Source organism: Thalassophryne amazonica, chromosome 3 (genome assembly GCF_902500255.1).
Source record: "Thalassophryne amazonica chromosome 3, fThaAma1.1, whole genome shotgun sequence".
Lineage (NCBI taxonomy): Eukaryota > Metazoa > Chordata > Actinopteri > Batrachoidiformes > Batrachoididae > Thalassophryne > Thalassophryne amazonica.
Window position 1 is genome coordinate 144,981,411 of NC_047105.1, and position 26,617 is coordinate 145,008,027.

A 26,617-nucleotide genomic window follows, 5' to 3' on the forward strand; every position below is an offset into this window, starting at 1 on the left:
GAGAATAGTTCGATTTTTAATCAGTTGTTTAAAGTGAAGTTATATTCAAACAAACTTACATTGTGTTTTAGGCAACACCATGATTAGAATAACACAAACATATTCATAGAAAGTTTATAAAATAAATGCAACTATTTTTGTCACAAAAATCTAATTCAGCACCAGGTTTCCATTTGTATTCCAGTGAAATTTGGATCTTGGTATCAAACTATGCATAGAAAAAGTTCTAAATGCCCTCATACAAACAAAATTTTATCATATGCTTAAAGTTCATCAGTATCAGCTGATGATGTGACCGGGCCCTTAGGTGCACGGCAGCTGACAGTGTGTGACATTCATAACTTTACACGTGCATTCCTTGACAAATACTGAACACAGGAAGACAGTCGAGGGCCTGTTAAGAAGCTCTCTAGCTCCACCTTCAAGAAAAAAGAACACACATTAACAATAGTAAGTCCCTTCGGCTGCTCCCTTGTTTGCACTCGGGGTCGCCACAGCAAATCCAAGGTGGATCTGCACAGGTTTTACGCCGGATGCCCTTCCTGACACAACTCCACATTACATGGAGAAATGTGGCAGGGGTGGGATTTGAACCCAGAACCTTCTGCACTGAAACCAAGCGCATTAACCACTTGGCCACCACCCCTAATCATAACAACAAAAAACATATTTGAATGTGTACATGCCCAAATGTGGCCGTGCTGGTTTTTGTTTGGAACAATTACAAAAATAAACTATTTAAGCACCAAGCAGCCATCCATTGCACACCGTGTCAGCCTCCAGCGTGCATTTGCACATCACATTTGATTTGAAAATTAATGGAATGAAATGGTTTCCTATTAACAAACAAACAAACAAATTCATCATGTGATGGTGCCTTTATAGCAACATGTGTGCAGTTAATAGCTCCGATTACATTAAAGAAACCGGCTCTCGCTTGAAATTGATCTTTACTGTTGGAATGTGATGTACCTGGATGACATTTGAATGACTGTGTTCCAACCAGCTGGCATGGCTTGGCTCAAGATTGACTGGCACACTCTTGACTGATCACCCAGCTCCTGTGGAATGCCCCTGTTGGTAGGAAGTGCAGCGTAGTCAGACAACTCGGCTTGTTAACCAACTATCATCATTTTCAAGTAAATCCTCGCATTCCCTGAATACATGCTTACGTTGGATTGCACCATTTACAAGGTCCTCTGATAACGCTAACACAGCCACTCTTAGTGCCATTTTATGCATCACTTGGGTGTGTTAATTGTTCTTCAGTGTGTCTCTGATGTCCACGTCACTCTGGTAACTTCTTGTTTTCACACTATTAACGGCTTCCAGCATCACCTCTGTGTGTCAGAGATGGCACAATAGCTGTATAAATGTGTGTATGTCACCAGGATTTTTGCGTGTCGCACCGCACATTTCCACGGTCATTTCACTTTTGATACATCTGAATGTTGCCATGGAGACGGATGCATGTGACATTTATGTGCATACCCACACTTTGAACATTAGCTCTTTTTTAATACTGTCTTTGCCTTCATCCACATCAGTGTGAAAACTCCAGGTTCCTGTTGTTCCTGCACTGATTTGATCCCTCACGACAAAGTTATCTCATCTTAATGCCCTGGTGCATGTACTTGGCTTTCTAGGATTGTTTGATATTTCTTTGACACACTTTTGTCAAATTTGCCATTTCTGTGAAAAAGATCAATAAAATTGCCCCTGTTTGAGGTTCCCTGCGCCCTCATTGGGTGATGATTTGACATACAGTGTAAAGCAACAGCCAACAGCTTGCATATATTCCCTGATTATATTCCTTTGCAGCTTTAACCCGTGTGCTAAACTCACCGTGCGTGAGCGCAGTTTCTTTAGGGAACCCACAACTTTTCATGAGTAAAATCTCTGGAAGCAGAACAAAATGCACAGTCCATGGTCACTGAGTTTTCCAGCAAAGTGTCCTGTTCATTCTATTGGCAACTGTAAGACACAATTTGCAGTCTGTACATTTTGGCCAGAGATTTCCTCAATATGGGGCACTTTTGTCCATCACTGGCTGATGTCAGATATGGTGTCGAGGAGGGGACAGAGATGGTTCCACCTCAGCTCGAAGTAGAGACTGTCCACAGCTGGTCCTGATGCAGGTACTTGTTCCTCATCATTGTTCTAATCCTCCCCAGTAATCATTGGAGCATTGTCCATCTCCACTGGAGAACCTTTGTTAGTGTTTCAGCTGAAAGTTTTAATGTTATCTGCATTTGATATAAATTACATTAAATCTGTTCTAAATGACTTATGTGTGTGTGCTCATATATACACACAAAATCTTGGGTTTGCTTTGCAGTTGCTAGGCCAAATTGTGGTGTTGCTACAGAAACTCCAAGCTACTCCTTAGCACTGGCCCTGGATGAGAAGTACACTTAAACATCCCTGCAGTTCCGTCCATGGACCCCAGAGGGTTCAAGCAAACCCATCAAAACTACTGACAATATGCCTGATTGGACGTCGTAGTTTTTCTTTAATTATTTAGCATCCAATTGCATTCAGGGTTGACTACAATGGCAGTGTGGTGTAAAGCACATCATACAACCCCTGGCAAAAATTATGGAATCACCGGCCTCAAAAATCGAAAAATGTACAACAAAACAAATGAGGAACAAATGGGAGGAAACTGGAGTCAACGTCTGTGACCGAACTGTAAGAAACCGCCTAAAGGAAATGGGATTTACATACAGAAAAGCTAAACGAAAGGCCATCATTAACACCTAAACAGAAAAAAACAAGGTTACAATGGGCTAAGGAAAAGCAATCGTGGACTGTGGATGACTGGATGAAAGTCATATTCAGTGATGAATCTCGAATCTGCATTGGGCAAGGTGATGATGCTGGAACTTTTGTTTGGTGCAGTCCAATGAGATTTATAAAGATGACTGCCTGAAGAGAACATGTAAATTTCCACAGTCATTGATGATACGGGGCTGCATGTCAGGTAAAGGCACTGGGGAGATGGCTGTCATTACATCATCAATAAATGCACAAGTTTATGTTGATATTTTGGACAATTGAAAGGATGTTTGGGGATGATGAAATCATTTTTCAAGATGATAATGCATCTTGCCATAGAGTAAAAACTGCAAAAACATTCCTTGCAAAAAGACACATAGGGTCAATGTCATGGCATAGGGTCAATGTCAATGAGCAGATCTGATTTGATGCAGGTGTTAATTTGGGGGATGAAAATTTACAGGGTGATTCCATAATTTTTTCCTCAGAATTGAGTGATTCCATATTTTTTTCCTCTGCTTGGTCTAAAAAAGTAACAGTTACTGACTGCCACAATCTTTTTTTCTTGATTTCTTATAGTGTTTCTTAAAGCCAGAAAGTTGCCATTTGAAATGACTTTAGTTTTGTGTCATGTCTGTGATCTGCTTTTTTTCTACAAAATTAAACAACTGAATGAACATCCTCTGAGGCCAGTGATTCCATAATTTTTGCCAGGGGTTGTACAAGTATATTTACACCCCATCCCCCAAAATCACTGACGTTAAACATCATAAAATTAACGTTTTCAGGTATATAAATGATTCAACCTGTACATTTGTTAAACTAAATTTATCTCCAAACTAAATTTATCTGCTATGTGTGTTGGGTCCTCTTCAGGACCTAACACACATACCCTGGATCTGGTTCTTGCACGTGGGTTTGCTGTCACAAATATTGACATTTTGCCTCTCGCATCTATAGTCTCTGACCATTCACTTATCAGGTTTACATTTACACTGCCGCGTTTAGTGGAACAACAACCTTGTCTACAACTGTGGCGTCGTATTAAACCCTCAACTATGACTGAACTTGAGGCCAGACTACCTGATATTTTAAGATTATAAGATTGCACCTCCTCTTTTAAGGTCACGCCCTCCTAAGGCACATTGCACCTCCTCTTTTAAGGTCATGCCCTCCTAAGGCACAGTCACCTTGGTTCAATAATTATTTGCGTGACCTCAGGCAGAAGGCTAGAGGTTTGGAACGGAAATGGCATTGTTCCAAATTAGAGGTGTTCCCCCTTGTGTGGCAGGATGCTATTTTAGATTATAAGCATGCAATACTGGCCACGAAGCGGACCTACTACTCTGATTTGATCAGTAAAAACAAACATAACTCAAAGTTTTTGTTTGACACGGTCACATTTCTTATTCACGGGCAGCCAACTGTTAGTCGTTCTCCCTTTTCAGCACAGGATTTCTTGGATTATTTTGAGAAGAAAATATAAGATATTAGGCTGAGCATATCTCAGTACGCCTCGGCCCAGCCATTAAAACCTGCTACCATTGAGATGTTACCTAGATTGACAAAATTTAATAGTATTTCATTGGGTGTGCTGACGGAACTTGTGGCATCTACAAAAAGCACAACCTGTTTATTTGATCCCATACCAATAAAATTGTTTAAGGACCTGTGGCCTGCTCTTGGGCTGACTTGCTGGAAATTATTAATCTGTCATTAACCTCTGGATCTGTTCCGAAATGTTTTAAATCAGCAGTGATTAAACCATTACTTAAGAAATCTAATCTTGACCCTAGTGTATTGAAAAATTACAGGCCGATATCAAATCTGTCATTCTGTTCCAAAATTTTAGAAAAGGTGGTTTCACGGCAGCTCATAGACCACCTTACTGAGAATGATCTTTTTGAGCTGCTGCAGTCTGCTTTTAGGAAATATCACTCCACAGAGACAGCGCTCACTAAAGTAGTGAATGATCTTCTGCGAGCAATGGACTCAAACACCACTATGGTTTTGGTGTTGTTAGATCTCAGTGCTGCATTTGATACCGTGGATCATCATATTTTGCTCAATAGGTTGGAGAATTTTTTGAGGATTACTGGAAGTGCCCTTGCCTGGTAGACGTCATATCTGTCCAGTCGTTCTCAATGTGTCTTGTATAATGGCACTACCTCTGACCTTGCTGACATGAGATTTGCGGTTCCACAGAGATCTGTTTTAGGCCCCTTGCTTTTCTCTCTGTATGTGGCACCCCTTGGGCGTATACTGCGGAGTTTTGGGATTGCCTTTCATTGTTATGCTGATGATGCTCAGTTGTACATGCCGATAACTGTGGGAAATCTCACTCCCATAAAATCCCTGGAGGACTGTCTTCTATCAGTGAGAAGTTGGGTGTCTAGTAACTTCCTATTTTTAAACTTTGATAAGACTGAAATGATGGTTCTTGGTCCAGCGAGACATCGGCATCAGTTTGACCAGCTGGCACTCAGCCTGGGTTCGTGTGTCATACATCATACGGACAAAATGAGGAACCTTGGGGTAATTTTTGATCCCACGATGTCTTTAGACCTCCACATCAGGGATGTTACTAGGACTGCTTTTTTCCATCTGAGAAATATAGCGAGGATCCACCCCATCCTGTCCATGGCTGATGCTGAGACCCTGATTCATGCTTTTGTTTCTTCTAGACTAGATTATTGTAATGTTCTATTTTCAGGGTTACCACAGTCCAGCATTAGGGTCTTCAGCTAGTTCAGAACGCTGCCGCCAGACTTCTGACACGTAGCAGAAGGTCTGAACATATCACACCCATTTTGGCATCTTTGCACTGGCTCCCTGTCTCTGTGAGAGCAGATTTTAAGGTTTTGCTATTGACTTATAAGGTTGTTCATGGACTGGCGCCATCTTATTTGGCTGATCTGGTGGAACTCTACGTGCCGGCCCGGGCTTTGCGGTTGCAGGATGCAGGACTTCTCTGTGTTTCCAGGGTGAAGAAGAAGTCAGCAGGTCAAAGAGCCTTTTCGTATCGTGCACCCACCCTGTGGAACAGTCTTCCTGCGACCGTGAGGCAGTCTGAGTCCGTGGACATTTTTAGGTCAAGACTCAAAACCAATTTTTATTCTCTTTCTTATGGATAGTTTTTATTTTTATTTGTTTTATTCTTTTACTTCTGTTTTTATTTATGTATTTGAATTTTTTTCATTTTTAATTATTTATTCAATTTTATGTTGACTTGTTTTATGTAAGGCGCCTTGAGATGGCTTTTGCTGTGATTTGGCGCATTATAAGCTAATTAAATTAAATTAATCTCCCACCACCAAATCACAATTAACTTTTAATTGATGCACAAGACTTGACGAAGGTCCCGACCTCAGCACCCATGAACACACACAATGGTTAGGAAAAAAACTGCCTATATTTGGTTGTTTTATAGGAAGAAACTTGAATTGAATTGAGCTTTATTGTCATTGTATAAAATACAGCAAAATTCCATGTGGTACCTCTTAACAAAAGAACACAACATATGACAACAAAAGACAACAGAGGAAAACATACAACAGCATACAATAACATATTACAAAAGAAGACAACATACAGCACTTTGGTATAATAAAATAGGAACATAAAAATACAAAATAATAATAATAGCAACGTACAAATGGTGCAAAATGACAAAGAGAAAGTAGTGCAAGATATGGAATTAGTGCAAGGTATAAATTAATAAGTTGTTAAATTGAATTGAATTGAGCTTTTATTGTCCTTATATATGATGCAACGAAATTCATAGTAGTACCTCTTTAACAAAGGAAGACACCATATGACGGTATTTATTTGTAAGTTTGATGTAATGCAGAAGGAGTGATGGATGATACAGCTCTGGGAAAGAAACTGTTCCTTAGCCTCCTAGTCCAAGATTTTATTGTTCGGTATCTCCGTCCAGAAGGAAGAGGAACAAAAAGATCATATCCTGGGTGGGTGGGATCCTTGGTAATGCTGTTAGCTTTCTTGCGTAGGCGGTCAGCATACACTGAGTTCAGATCTGGGAGTGGACTTCCAATGATCCTCTGCGCTGTTCTCACCTCCCGGGTCAGGTCCTTTCTGTCTTGCACTGTACAGCTGGAATACCATACAGTCATGCAGAGACAAAGGATACTTTCGATTGTGCTCTTATAAAAGTTCACAAGTAGTTGTGGGGGGAGTCCAGTCCGCTTGAGTTTCCTCAAAAAGAAAAGTCTCAGACAACCAGCACTTCTGACCAGAGTTGGTGTGCTGGTTGTCTGCTGTGACCTTTCAAATACGGCAACAAAAAAAAAAAAGAACACCACAAGAATGACAGAATATGCAATAACTTAAAGTTTCAACTGAAACAACCACGTGTAACTGATAGTGTGCAGTGGTAGGATAACCATAAGTTGTAGATCAGAGTCCTCGAGCGCTTAGACTGTGTGTTCGGGTCTTCCAAGAAGCTGAGCAGCACTCTGTCTTTGAGACAAAGAGGGGACATATAGTCACTGTGATGGTGGTCCCAGTATGGTGCCACTGTTTATGTTCCTGTGGATGTTTTCGAGGTGTCTCAGACCTTTGGCTTTTCAGCGTTTGCCTTCACTTCTTTATGAGATCCCCTGCACAGTCACCACCTCACTGAGCATTCTATGTCAGCCAAGTGACACGGCGCTGATTTAATCGCACCACGTGAGGACATGCTAATGTGGCAGTTGGATTTGTTTGCATACTCATTAGGTAGAACCTGTTTAGAAACATAGGCTTTAAAAGTTGCTCCTTTGTCAGTGGAAAAAGTTGGATGCCAAGATTTCACATCACACTTAGAAATTCAATCAAGATTAGTGTAAGCCTCCTATAAGCTTCAGTAATTAGTGCTCGTTCAAGCAAAGCGATCTTACCATTCAGCTAAATAAGGGCTGCTGCAGTAGGCTTAGTGTAATTGCCTTACTCTATAAATCTTTTTCTCTCACACTTCATGCACTGCATCAAACTGAATAAGGAATTTAACATCCACATATCGCTGCTATTTTCCCCACTTGGCTTTAATCACAGGGTATCATGGCACACAATAAAGAAAAGACACTTTGTTAAGGGCCCCTTCACACATAACACGATTTAAGCCGACTAGCACATGAAGGAGGAATTGCATGCCATTCGTGAAAAATCTGAGCTACCTCCAATACCTCGTACATGTGTCACTACAACTATTGTGCACACACCAGCGACTGAAAGATAGAGTGTGCCCTGTGAGAGCCCATTAGATCCCTTTTGCGGCAAGTGTCCAGGTGACACACATGAACCTCCAACACCGCTGACACACCACCTGACACTTAGAAAATGTGTGGCCATTTGCACTGTTAGCACAAAAACAGTGATCAGACGATCACTTTCGAGCTGGATGTGAAATTTGTCTATGTGCCCCCACAAGTGTGGCATTGCAAAAAGTAACAAGTCTGGGATGGGTGCATATGTCTCACACGTGTCCATCAGGCCCCCCCCCCCCCCCCCCCCAAAAAAAACACATGTGACATATGTGTGTTTCGCCCCCCACCCTGTTCCCCATTACACATGGGGCGAGTGGTGGTGGTGGGGGGGCACTTGCATAAAATGCTTTTATGTATGTACAGACATGATCACATGTGGGGCCGGACAGCCACGTCTGAACGCACACAGCACAGGCAGGTGCCTCCCACCAGCTGACCAGAGACACAAATGATGAGTCAATGCACAAGACGTGTCACATTACAAACACAGAGACCACCACCAGGACAGGTACATTACAACCCCAATTCCAATGAAGTTGGGACGTTGTGTATAATGTAAATAAAAACAGAATACAATGATTTTCAAATCCTCTTCAACCTATATTCAGTTGAATACACCACAAAGACAAGATATTTAATGTTCAAACTGATAAACTTTATTATTTTTGTGCAAATATTTGCTCATTTTGAGGATGCCTGCAACAGGTTTCAAAAAAGCTGGGACAGTGCAATGTTTACCACTGTGTTACATCACCTTTCCTTCTAACAACACTCAATAAACATTTGGGAACTGAGTTTGATAAAAAATCAACTCAAATGGACTCATGTTTTTACTGAAGTGTTTCCAACACTGTCAGTGAGTAATCAATGTTCATATGATGTTTTCTGTTGTTCAAACTGCATCAAATAACATCTAATATGTTGTCATGCACGTTATCTGTTCATCTTGCTTGCTTTCGGGATATAAAAGTTGCCCTCAGGAAAAAGTATGTATGTTGCATATACAGAAAGAGTGTGACATACTCTGTTGTAACATCTATATATATTTTTTCCTCTTCAAGAAGCATTTTTTTTTATTTATTTATTTGTTTTTGTTTTTCACAAGTGTGACTTATACTCTGGTGCAACATATACTGCAGAACATATGCTAAAAAGTGACATGAAACTGAATTGAATTTGGAAATAACAGCATATAATGAATAACTAATAGATAACACAAAGTTGGTAACTTTGATTTGTAGCATATTTTAATGCCACTTCCTCCCTGCAGTTAGGGCTGCATGGAGATTAGATAGATGAACAAGGGATTATTCAGTTTTAATCCCACAGAAAAAACTTTTTATGATAATTTATTGTGAAGATGCGCAACAACAAGTACACAACAAACACATTACAAATAATAATTGCACACGCCAACCTGAAAACAGACAAAGAAGGATCACTGTAATGGTGTCACTGCACACAAATGGAGCTCATGGCAGTGAATAACAGATGACCAGCTGAAACAGATGCAGCTCATGTATGTGCCTCATGCACAGTGGTCAGTGGACTCAAAAAAGTTGTAGATCGTGAAGGGTCCAGTATTTTTCTCAGATATTTCAAATAGTTGAAAATGTTATATATTTGTGATTCAGTACATATAACTAAAATGTTTCCAAAAGTGATTGTTCTTCACTCTGTCCTCCTGTCCATCCCTCTGTCCTTCTGTCCTTCACTCTGTCCTCCCGTCCTTTTACTCTCTCCTTCTGTCCTTCACTTTTTTCTCTAAAAAGTACTGATAAGAATGCCATTAATGTAGCAGACCGGTGAGAAGTATTGCTAAGAGTAGTACCATTAAAGTCTTACCGATATGAGTGAAGTGAACTTTACTGGTTGACCTGCACAAAGCCCTGACTTGAATCCCAATGACAGATGTGTGGTGAATTGAAGACCAAAGTCCATGCCAGAAGACCATCAAATCTGAAGGATTTTGAGAGATTTTCCAAAGAAGAACAGGCTGAGATTCTTCAGGAGAGACAGCTGAGACTTGGTGAAAACTACAACAGCTGCAGGCTGTTATCTAAGAAAACGACACACAACTGACTATTAGCATCGGGGGCTAATGATTTTGTACTTGAAGAGACAAGTGAGAGTGACAGGAAGTGAACATATGACGGACAAATTACTAAAGACCTAGCACCTACTTCTTACCAGCTCTGTGACCGACAACTGATGATTCGCTTTGTGCGAGTCTTTGGCTGAAGGGCGCCACATGGCGCGATGCCATTTGTGCAACTAGCTTGTAATAATTTCACAGCAAACCAGATTTTTTTTTCTCACCCTTTCACCTCTGAAGAATAGGGACAGAGGTGAGGACGTAAGTCCCTGAGATCTTGTCTCATCATGTGATAATTACAGCAGGACAGCCTGAATCATGGACTGTGCTTAATTATCTTCAAAAAGAAAGAGAGTATGTCATTATTGTCAAATTCACAACAGTTACTGATGGCGATGTGAACATTATCTCCTCTACTTTCTTTTGGGAAACCTACCAACAATAACAGCAGTGAGTCACGGTGGAGATCGATGCACTGAGGTGACTGCTGTCGATTATCTTGGCACTTGCTCATGCATCTTTGTTTCCTGCATCAGTTCACTTTATGCACTTTGTTCCTCCCCATCTTGCACAGTGTTTAATCTTTGTTCACTAGCCACACCCCTTTCTAGATTGTTCCTCACATGCACCTTGTTAACTCCTGTCCTATTTAATCTCCGCCCAGTCACCACACCAGTGCCAGTTTGTTGTCTTGTACACATTCCAGCTCTCTTTCTCAGTCCTGTTTTTTGCCTTGCCGTGTATCATATTTTTGCTCTGTATTACTCGACCATGCCTCTTGCCTCATCCTGGATGTGTTTGTTTGCACGTGGCTCTGACCCCTGCTCAACCATGCCTGAGTTTTTGCCTGATCCTGATTGTACCTTTGCTCCGCTGCTTGATCACGTGTACCAAACCAGAGCCTGGAATAAAGACCATGTTTTCTCCTACACCTAAAACTAGTCTGGGAGTTTGCATTGCGGGTCCAGCTGCTATGGTTGCCGGGCAGCCGCCCGTCCTGAAATGAACATTATATTTCGCCAATTTTGACCAATAGAAATAGATAGAAATTCTTCTCGACCTACACTTTGCTCTTTGGATGTGATCACAACCTCGTTGTGTTCATGTCAGTGTAATTCACGTCGGCAGTAATGACACTCGGTTACGCCAATCGGAGGTCACTAAAATTAACATTGAATCGGTGTGTAACTTTGCAAAAACAATGTCGGACTCTGTAGTTTTCTCTGGGCCCCTCCCCAATCAGACCGGGAGTGACATGTTTAGCCGCATGTTCTCCTTGAATTGCTGGCTGTCTGAGTGGTGTCCAAAAAATAAGGTGGGCTTCATAGATAATTGGCAAAGCTTCTGGGGAAAACCTGGTCTTGTTAGGAGAGACGGCATCCATCCCACTTTAGAGGGAGCAGCTCTCATTTCTAGAAATCTGGCCAATTTTTTGGGATCCTCCAAACTGTGACTGTCTAGCGTTGGGACCAGGAGGCAGAGCTGTGGTCTTATACACCTCTCTGCAGCTTCTCTCCCCTGCCATCCCCTTATTACCCCATCCCCGTAGAGACGGTGCCTGCTCCCAGACCACCAATAACTAGCAAAAATCTATTTAAGCATAAAAATTCAAAAAGAAAAAATAATATAGCACCTTCAATTGCACCACAGACTAAAACAGTTAAATGTGGTCTATTAAACATTAGGTCTCTTTCTTCTAAGTCCCTGTTGGTAAATGATATAATAATTGATCAACGTATTGATTTATTCTGCCTAACAGAAACTTGGTTACAGCAGGATGAATATGTTAGTTTAAATGAGTCAACACCCCCGAGTCACACTAACTGTCAGAATGCTCGTAGCACGGGCCGGGGCGGAGGATTAGCAGCAATCTTCCATTCCAGCTTATTAATTAATCAAAAACCTAGACAGAGCTTTAATTCATTTGAAAGCTTGTCTCTTAGTCTTGTCCATCCAAATTGGAAGTCCCAAAAACCAGTTTTATTTGTTATTATCTATCGTCCACCTGGTCGTTACTGTGAGTTTCTCTGTGAATTTTCAGACCTTTTGTCTGACTTAGTGCTTAGCTCAGATAAGATAATTATAGTGGGCGATTTTAACATCCACACAGATGCTGAGAATGACAGCCTCAACACTGCATTTAATCTATTATTAGACTCTATCGGCTTTGCTCAAAAAGTAAATGAGTCCACCCACCACTTTAATCATATTTTAGATCTTGTTCTGACTTATGGTATGGAAATAGAAGACTTAACAGTATTCCCTGAAAACTCCCTTTTGTCTGATCATTTTTTAATAACATTTACATTTACCCTGATGGACTACCCTGCAGTGGGGAATAAGTTTCATTACACTAGAAGTCTTTCAGAAAGCGCTGTAACTAGGTTTAAGGATATGATTCCTTCTTTATGTTCTCTAATGTCATATACCAACACAGTGCAGAGTAGCTACCTAAACTCTGTAAGGGAGTTAGAGTATCTTGTCAATAGTTTTACATCCTCATTGAAGACAACTTTGGATGCTGTAGCTCCTCTGAAAAAGAGAGCTTTAAATCAGAAGTGTCTGACTCCGTGGTATAACTCACAAACTCGTAGCTTAAAGCAGATAACCCGTAAGTTGGAGAGGAAATGGCGTCTCACTAATTTAGAAGATCTTCACTTAGCCTGGAAAAAGAGTTTGTTGCTCTATAAGAAAGCCCTTCGTGAAGCTAGGACATCTTTCTACTCATCACTAATTGAAGAAAATAAGAACAACCCCAGGTTTCTTTTCAGCACTGTAGCCAGGCTGACAAAGAGTCAGAGCTCTATTGAGCTGAGTATTCCATTAACTTTAACTAGTAATGACTTCATGACTTTCTTTGCTAACAAAATTTTGAATACTAGAGAAAAAAATACTCATAACCATCCCAAAGATGTATCGTTATCTTTGGCTGCTTTCAGTGATGCCGGTATTTGGTTAGACTCTTTCTCTCCGATTGTTCTGTCTGAGTTATTTTCATTAGTTACTTCATCCAAACCATCAACATGTTTATTAGACCCCATTCCTGCCAGGCTGCTCAAGGAAGTCCTACCATTATTTAATGCTTCAATCTTAAATATGATCAATCTATCTTTGTTAGTTGGTTATGTACCACAGGCCTTTAAGGTGGCAGTAATTAAACCATTACTTAAAAAGCCATCACTTGACCCAGCTATCTTAGCTAATTATAGGCCAATCTCCAACCTTCCTTTTCTCTCAAAGATTCTTGAGAGGGTAGTTGTAAAACAGCTAACTGATCACCTGCAGAGGAATGGTCTATTTGAAGAGTTTCAGTCAGGTTTTAGAATTCATCATAGTACAGAAACAGCATTAGTGAAGGTTACAAATGATCTTCTTATGACTTCGGACAGTGGACTTATCTCTGTGCTTGTTCTGTTGGACCTCAGTGCTGCTTTTGATACTGTTGACCATAAAATTTTATTACAGAGATTAGAGCATGTCATAGGTATTAAAGGCATTGCGCTGCGGTGGTTTGAATCATATTTGTCTAATAGATTACAGTTTGTTCATGTAAATGGGGAATCTTCTTCACAGACTAAAGTTAATTATGGAGTTCCACAAGGTTCTGTGCTGGGACCAATTTTATTCACTTTGTACATGCTTCCCTTGGGCAGTATTATTAGACGGTATTGCTTAAATTTTCATTGTTACGCAGATGATACCCAGCTTTATCTATCCATGAAGCCAGAGGATACACACCAATTAGCTAAACTGCAGGATTGTCTTACAGACATAAAGACATGGATGACCTCTAATTTCCTGCTTTTAAACTCAGATAAAACTGAAGTTATTGTACTTGGCCCCACAAATCTTAGAAGCATGGTGTCTAACCAGATCGTTACTCTGGATGGCATTTCCCTGATCTCTAGTAATACTGTGAGAAATCTTGGAGTTATTTTTGATCAGGATATGTCATTCAAAGCGCATATTAAACAAATATGTAGGACTGCCTTTTTGCATTTACGAAATATCTCTAAAATCAGAAAGGTCTTGTCTCAGAGTGATGCTGAAAAATTAATTCATGCATTTATTTCCTCTAGGCTGGACTATTGTAATTCATTATTATCAGGTTGTCCTAAAAGTTCCCTAAAAAGCCTTCAGTTGGTTCAGAATGCTGCAGCTAGAGTACTGACGGGGACTAGCAGGAGAGAGCATATCTCACCCGTGTTGGCCTCCCTTCATTGGCTTCCTGTTAATGCTAGAATAGAATTTAAAATTCTTCTTCTTACTTATAAGGTTTTGAATAATCAGGTCCCATCTTATCTTAGGGACCTCGTAGTACCATATTACCCCATTAGAGCGCTTCGCTCTCAGACTGCGGGCTTACTTGTAGTTCCTAGGGTTTGTAAGAGTAGAATGGGAGGCAGAGCCTTCAGCTTTCAGGCTCCTCTCCTGTGGAACCAGCTCCCAATTCAGATCAGGGAGACAGATACCCTCTCTACTTTTAAGATTAGGCTTAAAACTTTCCTTTTCGCTAAGGCTTATAGTTAGGGCTGGATCGGGTGACCCTGGACCATCCCTTGGTTATGTTGCTTTAGACGTAGACTGTGGGGGGGTTCCCATGATGCACTGTTTCTTTCTCTTTTTGCTCCGTATGCATCACTCTGCATTTAATCATTAGTGATCAATCTCTTTTTCCTGGTTCTTTCCCTCAGCCCCAACCAGTCTCAGCAGAAGACTGCCCCTCCCTGAGCCTGGTTCTGCTGGAGGTTTCTTCCTGTTAAAAGGGAGTTTTTCCTTCCCATTGTGGCCAAGTGCTTGCTCATAGGGGGTCGTTTTGACCGTTGGGGTTTTTCATAATTATTGTATGGCCTTGCCTTGCAATGTGGAGCGCCTTGGGGCAACTGTTTGTTGTGATTTGGCGCTATATAAGAAAAAAGTTGATTGATTGATTGATGTCACTGTCTTTTCATTATCAGGTAGAGGTTTTCCACAGAACACACAGCTGTTCATTTGGACTGGATATGTTTCTGACTACCATCAAAATAAACTATACTATCATACCGTAATACTCCTACATGATGACGCGATAGATGGATGCTGGCACCGCATCCCAGATTGTTGGATGACCTCCTCCCAATGACTATGTATTCATCTGAATAATGCACTTTTGATTTGATGCTGTTCTGGTTTTCCTGTTTTCTGTTTCTTCAGCTGGTTAAAAACTTTGTCAAAACCTTGTCATTGTTAGAATGGCCAAAGCACAAGGTCACCCATCTGGGTCTGGTCTGCTTGAGGTTTCTTCCTCAATATCATCAGAGGGAGTTTTTCCCTTACCACTGTTACCTGTGTGCTTGCTCTGGGGGTTGGTAAGGTTAGACCTTACTTGTGTGAAGTGCCTTGAGGAAGTTTTGTTGTGATATGGCACTGTAAAAATAAAATAAATTGAAATCATACCAAAACTTGAATTAACTATACCATTTACAAGAATAAAAAAAGACCCAGTGAAATGTTAAATCATCACATGAGCATGTTCAATGAAAGCTCATGTCTTTCAAATAATTTGTTTTGAATGTGGACGGAGGGAATGTTCACACCTCTTCTGATGAGTGTAATGAAAATTGTAATTTGGACAGCAAAATGTATATACTCCTAGCTGTCAGGATCCTAAGGAAGTACAATATTAAATAATAGGCCCCAGTCGATCCCTGACAGAAATAATTTATGCATTTGACTGAAGTCTGTAGAACCAATGCAGTCAATGGAACCTGGATGTGGAGCCATTTGAAGTGGAATGTTGTTTTTTTTTCTTTTCAGTTACCATGGCAACCAAAAAAATTAACTTTATTAATTTGATACATTTATGTCAACAAGAAAGCCAGCCTTAAACATCATGCAACATATTTCAACACTGTAAGAATAAAAACACTAATAATGAGCCCAGAGATTTTTTTTCTGAAGTAAAAATTATCAAGTCATTTGCATGTTGTTATTATGCCTAAAACAAAATCTTCCCATCAATAGAATTTTCTATATGTTTAATATGTTATTTCAGTGGTCTCTTAAAATGAAATCATGCACAAATTAAAACTATTGCAATTAGTGATGGGTATATCTGTATCTTTACCAGACAACTCAAATTCAGGGTCTGTATCCATGAAGCAACTCAAAGTCCTCTCAAAGAGCTCCTAACTTAGCCTAAAATTTCCTGGCAAGGAATCTTAGCCTAAGAGAGATTCAAGAGGTGTCTGAGAGCAAGTCTGAGTAAGGAGGGGACAGAAACCCCTATCTTTGTGAGGAGGTGAGGTCCACCCCACTGCTAGGTATGACACAGTCCTCTAAGAGCTGTAATTTGTCACAGAAAGGGGAGGGGACAATAAAAGTAAGTGCTCCATGCTCTTATGAATGGACAGTAAAATCAAACGCTCATACAACCTGAACTGTATTAAGATTTGGAATCATAAGGATAACTTAATGTCATGATGATGGAACTCAGCAAAAATAAATGATTTAATAAAACAGCTTTTAAATGTTTGAACATCCCTCATTCACATGCCAATTATCAATATATTAAAAGCGTATGTGTGTGAGGGAGTTTATTATGTCGATTGTAAGTACAGAATCTAATTGTAAATACATTAAAAATCCATGCATAAAACAAGGAAGTGCAAAAACACTTATTTACATTGTGGTGCATTTAAAAATCAAATGACAAAATAGAAGCAATAATAATAATAATAAAAATAATATTAAAAGTGTGTATATGATGATAAGAACCTAAATTATTTGAATATACATTAAGACAGTAAATTAACATTAAAATACTTAATAAACAGGAAAAAAGGGCTGAGTTCTTCTAAACACTGTTGAGGTCTGAGGTCTAATGTTCTAAAAAACATTCTGGACTCACACACCATCCTCATTCTACAAACTATAATTTATTGCCACCCTTGAAAAATGTCAGCGACCTATTTTATAAACACTACCCAATCTAGAGCCCATGGATCCCCACAGGCAACACGCTAATTATATTGGTTAGCTTATTATATTTACTCGCCATGCTGGTTATTGTGCACAAGCGGTGAGTTTGAGAAGCGCTGGTACATGCAGCAATCCAAAGTGAGAGCAGAGATTCTAGCACACAGTCGACGTTCTTCTCACACAGGTGAGTTTAGTCTCTGGATGCTGACATCGCTTACTTTGACATTAATAATTGTATGAATGTTGTAGGGTTTAGAATAGAACAGAATGCCCTTTATTGTCATTGTACAAAATGTGCAGTTACATTTGAGAGGGCTTTTCCTTTGTCAGTGCAAACTGATAAAGCAAAAACAAAAAAGTATAAATGGGTATAACATCCTTCAGGACAGTGCAGTGAAAATCTCTATGTACAAATATAAGGGCTCCTTCACACATAGTTCAGATTTGGTCGAACTGCGCATTAAGTGCACATGAAGCAGGAATCGTATGCAAAATGTGTAAAATCATAGCTGCTTCCAACACCTTGCACACCTGTTGCTACAACTATTTGCACACACCAGCGGCTGAAAGACAGAATGTGCACTGTGAGAGCCCATCGGACCCTCTCACGGCAGGTGTTCCAGCTGACACATAAACATCTAACACTGCTCGTTTGACACTAAGAAAATGTGTGGCCATTCACACTATCATCACAAAAACAGTCAGCAGACGATCACTGTCAAGCTGGGTATGAAATTTGTCTAAGTGCCCCACGAGTGTGGAGTTGCAAAAAGCCACATGTGGTGCATGTGTCTCGCATGTGTTGTGCACCCCCTCCCCTGCTCCCCCAACACATCTGGCGTGCCGGGGGAGCACACTTGCATAAAATGCTTATGCATGTACAGATCTGGGGCCTCGTACAAAGGCTGCATATGCATAAAAACCTGGTGTACATCTGCCTCCACACCAACGTTCAGATGTGTCAAAAGTGAAATGACCGTGGAAAAGTTCAGTGAGTCACGCAAAAATCCTGGCTGGCATCCGTACGTTTCTACAGCTATTAATCCACTGCAGACATGTAAAGGTGATGCTGGGAACTGTTAATAGTGTGAAAACAAGAAGACATCAGAGTGATGTGCACATCAGAGACACACTGATGAACAATTAATGCACTCACGTGTTTGCAGTTATGTGGATGGATATAAAAGCACGTGCAAAATGATGCGTTAAATGGAGCGAACAGTGGTTGTGTTAGCGTTGTTATAGGACCTTGCAAATGGTGCAATTCAACGTGAGCATGTATTCAGGGAACACGATTATTTACTTGCAAATGGGGGTAATTTGCTCTGAAACCAATTTTGATTGTCAAGGCCACTGTTATTGGAGTTGCTCACAGAACAGCGGTCAGCCCAGAGCGCAATACGGCGAGGAGCCAGGGGTTGTCTGTGCAACACACAGGTGCTGACCACGCTGCACCTGTCAATGTTCCATTAATGCTCATATCATATGTGGCGGCTGCACAATGCATGATGGGGGAAGGGGGGTAGTGCTTGTGTTTACTTTATTCGTGTAATTGTTCTGAATGAAAACCAGAGTGGGCACATTTGGGCATGAGTGCATTTAAATATGTTTTTATATTATTATTCATTTTTTTTAGTTTTTTTTTTTTGCTTGATGGTGAGCTGCAGAGCTTCTTAACAGGCTTCCTGTGTTCTGCATTTGTCAATAAACACGCGTGTAAATTGTGGGGAGGTGCACCTCATCTTTTTTTACGTCGGTGTGTGTGCGCGCGCAGCATGTCGGCCTCATACATACAGGTTCCGTAGCTCCCATGAATATTTTTCCAGTTTCATGACTAATCCGTTTAACAACATACTGAATAAACTGTCTCTGCATCACATCATTTCCAGTCATCTGTAGTCTAATTTCTCTCATGTGTTCATGTTGTCTGATGTGATGTCGTGGGGAATCTCTGCTCAAAGGGCTTATTTACATGAAATTGCATATTTAAATGGGGCGTGGCCAGGGAGGAGTTTGGTTCCACGCTCATTTCCACATTCAGTGGGACTTACAAAGGGAATGTGCGTGAATTCATGCCGACGCACACTTTCATACATCTGAATATATTTGTGCTTACACCAGATTCAGTTTTTGGCATATGCCAACTTTTAGTAGAAAGTCCACACAAGTCTTTGTACATGAGGCCCCTGATCACATGGGGGGCTGGACAGCGAGGTCTGATCGCACACAGCGTGTTGGGAGGGGCCTGTCAGCTGATCACAGCACACTGACATCTGGATGATAGCTCAGTGCACAAATGACAAACACAGAAACCACCGCCAGGACAGGTATATAAATAATTACGACAATACCTACATATGCAATGAAATAAAACCAAAATGAATGCCCACATACCACAGAGTGTGACATGTTGGTCTGGGCCCTGAATGGATGGGGGGGCGTGTCTGCTCACAGCCGCGGCTGTAAAGATCCCTGCTCCTGGATGTTCCAGCTTAAGAACACATTCCATGTTTGGAAGGACACGAACTGACAACATTCCTCCGTGAGGCACATGTCTCTGCCTGCTGTCCTCATGTAGAAATGTATAAAACATCCTTTGCCTTTGCGCTGGGCTTCGCCGGTCGCACACAGCGCACCTGCTCCATTTCTTTGTTGATTTCAGGCATTTTTCTGCAGTGATTACAGGCCAGCCAAGGTAAGCGTAACAGTAACATTTCCATCTGGTAATCACAGATTATGGGTTTGAATCCTGTGAGTGATTTTTTTTTTTTTTTTTTTTTCTTTTTTTTAAACCAGGGTTATTTAACCATGGGTTACTGTATTGTGTCCCCTTTTATGTATTATTATATCAGCCCAGTGATGTTTACAGCTGTTTTTTTATTTTATTGTTCTCCACATCAGCGACGCAATGTGGTGCAGCTGCTCGCACTGTGTTCCTGCTCGAAAGACACCATCACGTGCACATGCACCAGGATTGGGCATGCTGTCTGTCGGCTCGATGTTCGCGTGGTTTGCTCATACAAGCTGTTTTGCCGTGAGTCGCCCTGAGTTGTACATATTCATAGTATGTGTGAAGGGGCCCTTAGATAAGAATATATATATATATATATAACACTAAAGCCTAAAAACTAAAATAAAGAAAAAATGGGAGCAGTACAGGAGTGGGAGTCATTCTGAATGGGAGCGGGATGGAAGTGGGAGTCATTTTACCAGGAGTGGGACGGGACAGGATTTTTTTTTTTTTTTTTTTTTTTAACTCTGGCCCAGGATTGGGACGGGACAGGAATTGTTCTGTAGGAGTGGGATGGGACAGGAGTGAAAATCCCTCCCGTGTCACCCCGTAAGCTGACCCCCCACCCAGATAAAAAATTCCAAGTAAACAGGCTGAGTTTGCCCTGTAATTTCCAGTGGTAGATGAACGCAGCAGCAGCGGCAGCAGCAGCACTCACAAACCGACTTCTGTACTGTATGAAAACATTCAGGTGGTCGAACAAAGTCAAACTAAATGCTAACGTTACAAAACCTAAGCAAATGATAAGAAACCGTCAAGAATGACAGCAAAAAGAAATACAAATTGAGGTTTTTGGTTGCATTCGTTCAAATTTTTCGACAGTTTTCCAGATTTCTTGTTTCATTTGGACTTTGTTGCCATTCATTAAGTGCTGTGTGACTGGGCCTTAAGACAATGAGTGGATATCTTTGGTACTCTGTGTTTTCAAAGGATCCCTGTGTACCACTGAAATGACTTTGTATCAAACTAGTAGGTATTTAGAGAGGCTTGGATGGGTTGTGTCACTTGCACTGTGAGGGAGCATCAGCGATAATATTTTGGCCATTTGGCCCATTTCTCTGTGCATGATTAAGCACACAGGTACCTGACTGTTGAGGAACACCGCAGCTGGAGAAGGTCAGTTTCACCTGGCTGTGGTAGGGAGATTGTTATTTTAGACATGTGGGAACGGACAAGTTGGCTGCCAATGAGGTTCCCTTCCAGGACCCAAGGTGTTTCCATAGTGTCGTGAATACAGCAAAGTGTGATGCCAATGCATGCTGTCAGACTTGAATTGTAGTTATGAGCCTACTTTAGTGGGCCTGACTGCTTCAAGTCCATACTTCACCAGACTGTGAATTCCTCAAATTATATTGGATACTGGATCTATTGGACTACTATTGGATTAACCATGGAATTGATCAGCTGGTCTCTGAATGCTATTGACACCATTTTTTCTACAAGAAGGTTAGGACTATGTTCTCGACTCCTGGGGGTCTTGGCGTATTGCATGCTTGGCGCCTTTCTCTGTTGAGGACGTTGAGGATTTATTCATTTGTGGTCTTATGGTAGCAGGGCTGGTACTTTTTGGCTTATGTGCTGCCCTGATCTACCGGAAAATTGGCAAGACGGCGGCATCAAGAACCACGGCCCCTCGCTTGTCCTTCATGATTAACGAGGATGGCAAGGTAGTGCATTCTCAGATTGCGATGACTCTTGAACTCGGACGCAAATTGGATGACATCTTGGAGCAGATGTGTGCCTTGCAGTTGAAGATTTCAGAGGCCGGTGAATATTCTTAATTCATAATTGGGAATATTCTTAATTCATAATTGGGATTTGGTTGTTCAAGTTTAACTTTTAAAAGTGTTTTTCACTGCTCAAACCACAACACTACAGGCTTATCAAGCCTGAAGGTCAAATTTGCCCGACTGTTTTCCTCCAGAGGAATTTCTTCGGCCTGGGGATCATTTGGCTGTTTCTTATCTCAACTCACAAAAACAATAAACTGCTTTTCACAGGACTGAAGCATGCTCTATTCCCTCCCCCCACCCCCCATCCCGCATCAAACACTCCCCACTCTGGCGTCTGCTCACGTCACTCCTTCCCCCTTCTGTGGGGGCGGTGCAGTTTTAGCTGTAGCTCCCATTCCTCCCCCCAAGCTGACAGCGGCGCATCTCAGGTTTGCTGCGAGACCACCCACTTGCATCAATTCGTATAACGGACTTCTTCAAACTTAATGCACATAAACAATGTCAAATGTGTATGTGCTGTCTTTAATTCTGATGTGTGCCATTATTACGGTAAACAAGTAATAATTGTGGACTAACTGCTGTTTGAGGTAACTGGAGTGTAAACATAATTTCTCCACTGTGAGATCAATAAAGTATATCTCATATGCTATGCTGTGAATATACTAGTAAGTCCCTTCGGCTGCTCCCTTGTTTGCACTTGGGGTCACCACAGCAAATCCAAGGTGGATCTGCATGTTTGAATTGGCACAAGTTTTACGCCGGATGCCCTTCCTGATGCAACTCCACATTACATGGAGAAAAGTGGCAGGGGTGGGATTTGAACCCGGAACCTTCTGAACTGAAACCAAGCGCATTAACCACTTGGCCACCACCCCTGCATGCTGTGAATATACTATACTGTTGTGTGTGGGCCGCTGAAGAGGAGGTACTGCTGGCCCATCACCACCAGAGGGCGCCCTGCCTGGAGTGCGGGCTCCAGGCACCAGAGGGCGCCGCCGCCTGATGAGAGCAGCCAGGATGACAGCTGTCACCCATTACTGGACACAGCTGACTTCACTCAGTACGGAGGTATATCAGCAGGACAGCGTCTCCACCTCAGTGCCGAGATATCACCTTGAGTTTAAGGTAATCACCTCTGCAACAGATACTGTATCTTTGTGACAATACTTTATAAACTTTTCAGGACAGCGGAAGGCCAAGTGTTCGGATAAGTACTCACCTTTCCTGCTTCAGTGTGACAAGAGGTGGAGGCGGCTTTGCCCCTCTCATCTACTGGGTGCGGTCGCATCCCAACCTGTGTGTTTGTGTTCTTTCCCGCCAGCAGTACCGGATCCGACGAGCGGAGGCAGTGGCCACCTGGGAATTCGGGACTTGGCGGTTCCAGTACTTCTGGGTTTCGGTGGCAGAGGAGATCTGGGTGGTTCCGGTTCAACTAGGACGGACGTCTCCTACCTTCGGGCCTGCCCACAAGACACCAGCAGATTTCGGCTTACAAATTGCTAATTGTTGTATCAGTTGTGCTATTTTCACAACAGTAAAACTTGTTCTTACTTTTCTCCATTGTCCGTTCATTGCGCCCCCTGTTGTGGGTCCGTGTACCTACACTTTCACAACAGGATATCTCGGCCAGCGTCATGGATCCCGAGGGGCGTCAACCGGCTGTTGAACGGCCACTGGAAGACCAAGACGTGGCGGAGGCTTCGGGAGGGGTAATCGGTGAGTTGCAGCAGATCCTCACCGCTTTCACCTCTCGGATCGATTTAATGACCGAGCAACACGTTCTCCTAAACCGCAGGGTGGAGGCTCTCGCCGCACAAGTGGAGGCACGCCCTTCGGGCGCCGCTGCGGCTCTCCCTCCCGAGGACCCTGCGCGCGAAAGTAACGTTCCACTGGTCGTTCAACGGTCCCTCCCTCCGTCCCCAGAAGCATACATAAGCCCTCCAGAACCGTACGGAGGCTGTGTGGAGACGTGCGCGGACTTTCTTATGCAGTGTTCGCTCGTCTTCGCTCAGCGTCCCGTGATGTACGCGACTGATGCTAGCAAAGTAGCTTATGTGATAAACCTGCTTCGCGGGGAGGCACGCGCTTGGGCTACAGCGCTCTGGGAGCAGAACTCTCGGCTCCTTCATACATACGATGGGTTTGTACGGGAGCTCAGAACGGTGTTCGATCATCCCAACAGAGGAGAGTCCGCTTCAACCGCACTACTGTCCATGCGACAGGGACGTCGGAGCGCAGCTGCCTATGCAGTCGCCTTCCGCATCGCGGCGGCGAGATCCGGCTGGAATAGCACTGCCCTCCGCGCTGCCTTTGTAAACGGACTGTCTCTGGTCCTAAAAGAGCACCTGGTGGCTAAGGACGAACCGCGAGATTTAGATGGGCTCATTGATCTAGTCATACGACTCGACAACCGGTTAGAAGAACGCCGTCGGGAACGAGACGAAGGGCGTGGCCAGGCACGCGTCGTCCCTCTCCCTTCCGGGTCCGATCGAGCTCCGCCCTCCCCACGCTCCTCTGTTCCTGCGCTCCGTGCGCTTACGGCTCCCCCTGCTGACGAAGCTATGGACACGAGCAGGGCAACATTTAGGGCACCTGGAGCACAAAGGAGGTGGGCCCACGGAGCTTGTTATGTTTGTGGCTCGAGTGAGCATATGGCAAAAGACTGCCCCGAGCGGTTAAACTCCAACGCCCGCCCTTAGAGACTGGGCCAGGGGTGGGCCAAAACATTCACGTGGGACACACCCACATTGCTACACGACTCCCAGTCACAATCCTGTATGAGGATTCAACCCTGAAGGCCCCAGCACTGGTAGACACGGGCTCTGAGGGGAATCTGCTTGACAGCAGATGGGCCAGGGAGATAGGGCTCCCTCTGGTGGCTCTTACCTCGCCTGTGCAGGTTCAAGCACTAGATGGCTCCCTACTCCCACCAATCACGCATAAGACACCTCCAGTAACTCTGGTGGTGTCAGGTAACCACCGGGAGGTGATCGAGTTCTTCGTGACTCAGGCCACCTCCCGTGTGGTTTTAGGGTTTCCATGGATGCTTAAGCACAATCCCCGGATTGATTGGCCGTCCGGGGTAGTGGTGCAGTGGAGCGAAACCTGCCATCGGGAGTGTCTCGGTTCCTCCCGGCTCCCAAGCTAAGGAGGAGGTCCGAGTCCCGCCCAATCTGAAGGCGGTGCCAGCGGAGTACCATGACCTCGCTGACGTGTTCAGCAAGGATCTGGCTCTCACGCTTCCTCCCCACCGCCCGTACGATTGTGCCATTGATTTGGTTCCAGGCAGTGAGTTCCCGTCCAGTAGGCTGTACAACCTCTCACGGCCGGAACGCGAATCAATGGAGACCTACATCCGGGACTCATTAGCCGCCGGGTTGATCCGGAATTCCACCTCACCGATGGGCGCAGGTTTCTTTTTTGTGGGTAAAAAAGATGGCGGACTTCGTCCATGCATTGATTACAGGGGGTTGAACGAGATCACGGTCCGCAACCGATACCCGTTGCCCTTGTTGGATTCAGTGTTCACCCCCTTGCATGGAGCCAAGATTTTCACCAAGCTGGATCTTAGGAATGCGTATCATTTGGTTCGGATTCGGAAGGGAGACGAATGGAAGACGGCATTTAACACCCCCTTAGGTCATTTTGAGTACCTGGTCATGCCGTTCGGTCTCACTAATGCTCCCGCGACCTTCCAAGCGTTGGTAAACGATGTCTTGCGGGACTTCCTGCACCGGTTCGTCTTCGTATATCTAGACGATATACTCATCTTTTCCCCGGATCCTGAGACTCATGTCCGGCATGTCCGTCAGGTCCTGCAGCGGTTGTTGGAGAACCGCCTGTTTGTGAAGGGCGAGAAGTGTGAATTCCACCGCACTTCTTTGTCCTTCCTGGGGTTTATCATCTCCTCTAACTCCGTCGCCCCGGATCCGGCCAAGGTTGCGGCGGTGAGAGATTGGCCCCAACCCACAAGCCGTAGGAAGCTGCAACAGTTCCTCGGCTTTGCTAATTTCTATAGGAGGTTCATTAAGGGCTACAGTCAGGTAGTTAGCCCCCTGACAGCCCTGACCTCTCCAAAAGTTCCCTTCACCTGGTCGGACCGGTGCGAGGCCGCGTTCAAGGAGTTGAAACGGCGCTTCTCGTCTGCACCAGTTCTGGTGCAGCCCGATCCTAGCCGCCAGTTAGTGGTTGAAGTGGATGCCTCGGACTCAGGGATAGGAGCGGTGCTCTCCCAGAGCGGGAAGACCGATAAGGTCCTTCACCCGTGTGCCTATTTCTCTCGCAGGTTGACCCCCGCTGAACGGAATTATGACGTCGGCAATCGGGAACTCCTTGCTGTGAAAGAGGCCCTCGAAGAGTGGAGACATCTGTTGGAGGGAACAGCCGTGCCATTCACGGTTTTCACTGACCATCGGAACCTGGAGTACATCAGGACCGCTAAGCGTCTGAACCCCAGGCAAGCCCGCTGGTCACTGTTCTTTGGCCGTTTTGACTTCCGGATTACCTACCGCCCCGGGACCAAGAATCAAAGATCGGACGCATTGTCCCGGGTGCACGAGGATGAAGTCAAAACGGAACCGTCGGATCCCCCGGATCCCATCATCCCGGAGTCCGCTATCGTGGCCGCCCTCACCTGGGACGTGGAGAAGACCGTCCGGGAGGCCCTGACCCGTGTCCCGGACCCCGGAAACGGACCAAAGGACAAACTATACGTCCCACCAGAGGCTAGGGCTGCAGTCCTGGACTTCTGTCACGGTTCTAAGCTCTCCTGTCACCCAGGGGTGCGAAGGACCGTGACAGTCGTCCGGCAACGCTTCTGGTGGGCATCCCTGGAGGCCGACGTCCGGGACTACATCCAGGCCTGTACCACCTGCGCCAGGGGCAAGGCTGACCACAAGAAGACCTCAGGGCAGCTACAGCCACTGCCCGTGCCTCATCGCCCCTGGTCCCACATCGGCCTGGACTTCGTCACGGGTCTCCCGCCGTCCCGGGGAAA

At 43.7% G+C, this 26,617-nt stretch overlaps 1 protein-coding gene across 2 annotated transcripts in view; it reads left to right on the forward strand.

Moving 5' to 3' along the window:
* fhit (fragile histidine triad diadenosine triphosphatase) overlaps positions 1-26,617 on the forward strand; it is a 1,159,287-nt gene that overhangs the window by 258,984 nt on the left and 873,686 nt on the right. The window lies entirely within an intron of this gene.